Here is a 6,000-nt window from a genome sequence, read left to right as displayed (position 1 = left end):
AAGTGTAAAACTTCCTGTTCCCCAAAGACAATGAAAATAGAAGTGTCCATCCAACGCATTACTGGCGTGAAATCCCTAATGGTGACAAAGTGGAGAGGCCGTGGCTTATGTACTCAAAAACCCAGAATGCTGCATACTGTTTTTGTTGCAAACTTTTCCAGTCTAACGTTCCAGCCACACTGAGTTCTACAGGAACAAAGGCCTGGAAAAATCTGGCTAGAAATCTGGCATGTCATGAGAAGGCAGCAAATCATCAGAGAGCATTCCACAGGTGGAAAGAGCTTGAGATGAGACTAATTAAAGGCCGCCATAGATAATCAGCATCAAGAGAAGATTGCATCAGAGTCTCTTTACTGGCAAAATGTTCTGAAAAGGCTCATTGCCATTGTGAGAATGCTTGCTACCCAAAATCTAGCACTGCGTGACACTTCAGACCAGCTATATGTGCCAAACAGTGGAAACTTCCTTAAAATTGTGGAGCTGATGGCTGAGTTTGATGCTGTACTCATCTAAGAAGAGTCACCACCCAAGAAATGTACACACACCACTACCTTGGAGAAACAATTCAAAATGAGATCATACAGTTACTGGCAACAAAAGTCAAACAGAAGATTGTGCCAGATCTGAAGTCAGAAAAATATTACTCGGTTATTCTGCAGTGCATGCCAGACAGCCGTATGGAACAAATCACTTCAATAGTGCATTTTGTAACACCAACAGAACCTAGTGAAAATGTCCCTGCAATGGTGACTGTCAGAGAGCATTTTCTAGAATTTATTGACATTGATGATACTACAGGAGCTGGTATGACAAAGGTGCTTCTTAAAAAGCTGGAAGATATGGGAATTGCGACAGCTGACATGAGAGGTCAGGACTATGATAATGGTGCCAACATGAGAGGAAAGAACAGAGGAGTGCAGACACTGATCCAAGAGTTAAACCCTCAAGCTTTTTTTGTCCTATGCAGGTCTCATTTATTGAACTTGGTGGCCAGGATGCAGCATCAGCTTCTAGTGAGGCTGCTGAATTTTAAATGTAATTCAAAGCATCTATGTATTTTTCTCTGCATCAACTCATCGATGGCAAATTTTGAAGCAACATCCGGGAACATCCTCTGTGACACTGAAACCATTGAGTGCCACACAATGGGAAAGTCGAGTGGAGGCGATAAAGCCTATCAAACACCACATTGAGAAGATAGATGATGCCAGAATTGCCATTATGGAGGATAATGCTATGACAGGAACTGTTCGTGGGAGAACAGTGGCAGAGGGAAATGGAATCACCAGAAACATACATAACTTCAAATTTCTATGTGACTTAGTGTTGTGGCATGACCTACTGTTTGAAATAAATGTTGTAGGCAAAAGACTCCAAAGTGTTTACCTTGTTATATTTGGAGCAATGGAACAACTGGACAAAGCAAAGTCTTACTGGTCAGATGAGGGATTTCAAAACGTTCTGAAGAGTGCACAGAAGTTGGCAGAGGAACTTCACGCTGAAGCTATTTTCCCACCCATTCAAGAATACAAGAGTCACCGAAGAAGAAGACATTTTGATTATGAGTCACGGAATAATCCCATAAGAGATCCCAAACAACAATTCCAAATTGAATTATTTAACCAAGTGCTAGATTGTGCAATACAGTCATCTGAAGAATGTTTCATGCAGCTCAAGGAACACAGCAGTATATTTGGGATGCTCTATGATATTCCAAAACTCCTCACTATACCTGAAGAAGACCTACGCCAGCAATGCAGGGCACTAGAGACTGTTGACACATGATGACATGCGCAATATTGATGCAAGTGATTTAGGTGATGAACTGAAAGCCCTTTCAAGATACATTTTTCAGCAGGGTCAACTCCAAAGGCTGTTCTGGAATATATGTGCATAAATAAGATGACCACCCTCTTTCCAAATGCTTTTGTTGCTCTGTGCATACTTCTAACACTTCCTGTAACAGTTGCCAGTGGAGAACGCAGCTTCTCCCAGCTGAAGTTAATAAAAACACATCTATGCTCCACAATGACACAGGAGAGGCTGGTCGGCCTTGCAACCATCTCAGGAGAGCAGCAGCTGGCCCAGACTGTGCACCTTCAGAAAGCAGTTCAAATCTTGGCAACCAAGAAGGCACAGAAAGCACCACGTTGATTATTCAAACAGATAAACATGCCAGTGTTTACTACGCAGACAAGAAAAGTTAAATTTGTTGTTCAGGCGTTTGAAAGTTAAGTGTTACTTAAAATTTTTGAACAAGGCATTTTATATTGTTCTCCTTTATTGGGGTAGGTAGCAGAGCAGTACCATGAGAGGGATAGACCAGGAAGAAGGCAGAATTGAGACCTTTCAAAGTTTTGGCTCAAGTGAAGGGGCATGGGGGGGGGGGACGTCATTTGAGCTCCCCACCTCAGGTGCCAAAATGTTGTGGGCCGGCCCTGGGAACAGGTTTCAAATGCAGGATTTTATTATTTTTTTTTGCGCAAAACCTGGGCCACGCCCAAGCTCTGGGTTTTGTGTCACACACCATGATACCATAATACTCCTAATAATGGGCAGCACCTGGCACCATGGCATTCTGGGCCATGCTGGAGAGGCTTTCCTAGCACTACCATAATACACCTAATAATGGACCGTTCATAACACCATGGGTCCTGGGCTGTGCCAGGGGCTCCTAGGCACTGCTGTAATGCACCTAATAACAGTGCCTGAAACCATGATACTATAATGCACCTAATAATGGACAGTACCTGGTACCATGATACCATAATACACCTAATAATAGCCCATACTCAACACCATGGGGTCCTGGGTCATGCCAGAGGGGTGCCTCACCCCTTCCTACCACTACTGTAATACACCTAATAATGGACCATACATAATACTATAGGGTCCTGGACCATGCCAGGGGCTCCTAGTCACAACCGTAATACATTTAATAATGTACAGCACCTGGCACCATGCGGTCCTGGGCCATGCCAGGGGTCCCTAGGGACTACCATAAAACACCTAATAATGTACAGCGCACAACACCATGGGGTTCTGGGCTATGCCAGGAGCTCTTAGGCACTACCATAATGCACCTACTAATGGCCAGGGCCTGGTACCATGATATCGTAATACACCTAATAATGGACAATGCATAACACCATGGGGTCCTGGGCCATGCCAGAGAGGCCTCTCTTCCCTTCCTACCACTACCATAATACACCTAATAGTGGAGCATACATAACACCATGGGGTCCTGGGCCATACCAGGGGCTCTTAGGCATTACCGTAATACAATAATGAACAGCACCTGGCACCAGGCAGTCCTGGGCCATGCCAGGGGGCCTTAGGTAGTACCGTAAAACACCTAATAATGTACAGTACACAACACCATGGGGGGGGCTGGTTCCAGGAGCGGCGCCAGAGTTTCTGACACCCTAGGCAGAATTTGGGGAGCAGCATTTTGTGCGCTCCCCACGGGGCACGCGGGAGCTTCCAGTTCTGCTCCCATCGCACTGCCGAAGGACCTTCTGCTGAAATGCCACAGGCGACAGTGGCAGTCATTGAGCTGCTCAATTACCTGCCACTGTTTTCCACAGCACGTCGGCCGAAGGTCCTTGTTCGGCGGCACGACGGGAGTGGAACCGGAAGCTCCGGTGCACCCCATGGGGAGTGCAAAAAATGCCACAACCCGAATCCTGGCGCCCTTAGGTGACCACCTAGGGTCGCCTACTGGAAGTGCCAGCCCTGGCTGATTCATATTCCCCACTCTATGCCCATTCCGTGGAGAGCTGAGGCTGTGTCTGAGGCAGCTTCCACCTTTAGTGCCGGCACGCAGACCCCTGCTGTGTCAGCCAAGCTGGCAGCAGGTTCACCCACCCAGCATCCTCCACAGCCTGAAAACTCAATCTTGTGGGGATGGCTTTCCAGGCTGCTGAGCTGCTGTGACATCAGCCGGCCCTGCAGCCGGGGCTGCCCGGGGCCAGTGGTGAGGTTAGTCCTGTGGGCTGACCGATCCTCAGGGTAGGTCCTTCCATAGCTGTGGGCTCGGCCAGTGATGAGGGGGCCTGTCCAGTGAGTGCAGCTGGTACGCCAGGAGAATCGCTGCTCCTGCCTGTGGAGCCCAGCGCAGTGCCAGAGCTGGGACTCAAGGGGCGGCTCCACCCAGGGCTGTTGCTCATGGACGGAGCCAGGCAGGCCCAGGACCCAAGCCCCATGGTCCTCACAAGGGGCTTGTGCTGCATTCGAGTCCCACCCCAAGCAGGTGACGGCTTAGTCACTGGCAGGGCTCCCTGCTACGTGGCTCCTGCCTTCCTCCAGTGGCCTCACACCAGCAGCTGGCCCTTCAGCTTGGCGGGGAGAGGAGACGTCGCGCCCGGAGGTCCAGCTAACAGCTCCGCTCTAGCCCAATGCAGTCACGGGCTCCATGCAGTTCTCTGCTCTGTGCTGTGCAGGCCGGCCGACTGGTGGAGCAGACTGGTCCCATCTGCCCATCCCAAGAGGGGAAGAGAAGGTGCCGCATGATGAGCCCCTCACCGGGGCAGGTGTACAACATGCCCGGGAGCCTATAGAGAGAGTCTGAGCAGCTAGTGCCTCCTGTCATGACCGCTCATTGCCAGCGACCAACAGCCTGGGGAGTCTCTACTCGCCTTTGTCCTTTGCCAGTCGGACCCCAGAACCTGGCTGACGTCCAGCAGGTGTCGGCTCCTCCCCACATTGGCAATGTGCAGTGTGGGGAAGGGCCAAGTGGAGCGGCCATAGGGGTTGCTGTGAAACTCAGCCATTCCTCTAGGGACGAGTTTGAGGGAAGGGAATTCTCTTCATGGCTCTGGGCAGGTCAGCCAAGCGCAGACCCAGTTTGCTCACCCCGCCAGCCACTGGGACGGCATCGAATCCGGCGACTGTCCTGGAGTGGGTCAGACGGTGGCCAGGTACGTGCTGCTTGTCAAAGGCACAGGGCCCATCGTGGGGCAAGTTTCCCCACCAATGGGAAGGGTCGAACCGGCCCCTTCAGGATCTATATGTGGTCAGGTTGTCCAGAAAGTGGGTTCTTGGCCGGCGACCCTGTGCCTTGCAGGTTCTCTCCCAGACAAGGGGCAGTCTTGGTGCTTGGAGATGCTGTTCTTAAACCCAGGCCTCTGGGCAGTCTTTGTCAGTGGGGAGAGACAGCGCCAGGCAAGGAGAACCCAGGTGATGATAACGACACTGAGACTAACAACTCTGCTCACACCGAAACACGACAAACCGCAGCATGGAGGTCACTGTGGGCCCAGAGGATGCGATCCCGGCCGCGGGGCTGTGAGACGGGAGTGACCCCCCACCAGACCCTCACTTCTGCGCAGGAGAGCAACTGTGTCGGCCCCTCCCGCTGGCCCCTGCTCGCACGAGAGCAATCGCTGAGGGTGCACTGCGCAGGGCCCAGCCCACAAAGAGGAAAGGGCGGCTCTGGCTGCTGGCTGGGGGGAGGCGGGGGAAAGAGAGGGATTAGTTGGGGATGTGGTGCAGTTAGTTTCTCTAGCTGTTTTCTGAGCTGCCAGAGCCCCCGCCCAATAACAAAGGGAGGCTGACCGTTACCTCTCTTGGTCAGTGCGGGCCAGCCCCACACCTATCCCACATTAATGCAGAGCCTGGCCCATCCCCCATGCTCTGCCCCCCGATATAAACGAAAACGCCTGGATTGGCTTGCTACAATACGCAGACCATCCCCGTGGGTCACGAGCCATCTTATACTCCACCCCTGGGAGGCTCACACCCCATCCCCACAGGGCACGTGCCCCCGCACCCCATCCCCACAGGGCACATGCTCCCATGCCCATCCTGTGCCGCATTCTCCCACCTGCTTGTTGCCTGGTTACTTTCACGCCAAGTGGGCTTTGCCCCTTCCCAGGGCAGTTCTCCTCTGCACTCTGCATGTCATGGCCAGTCACCCGGCCCCACGGTGCCCCTCACCTTCCACCAGGCAGAATTCTGCACGCTGGTGTCCAGCCAGGGCTAAGCCTGGGGCCCTCGGCT

Source organism: Gopherus evgoodei, chromosome 2 (assembly GCF_007399415.2).
Source record: "Gopherus evgoodei ecotype Sinaloan lineage chromosome 2, rGopEvg1_v1.p, whole genome shotgun sequence".
NCBI classification, from domain to species: Eukaryota; Metazoa; Chordata; order Testudines; family Testudinidae; genus Gopherus; species Gopherus evgoodei.
Note: the sequence above shows the minus strand (reverse complement) of the source record.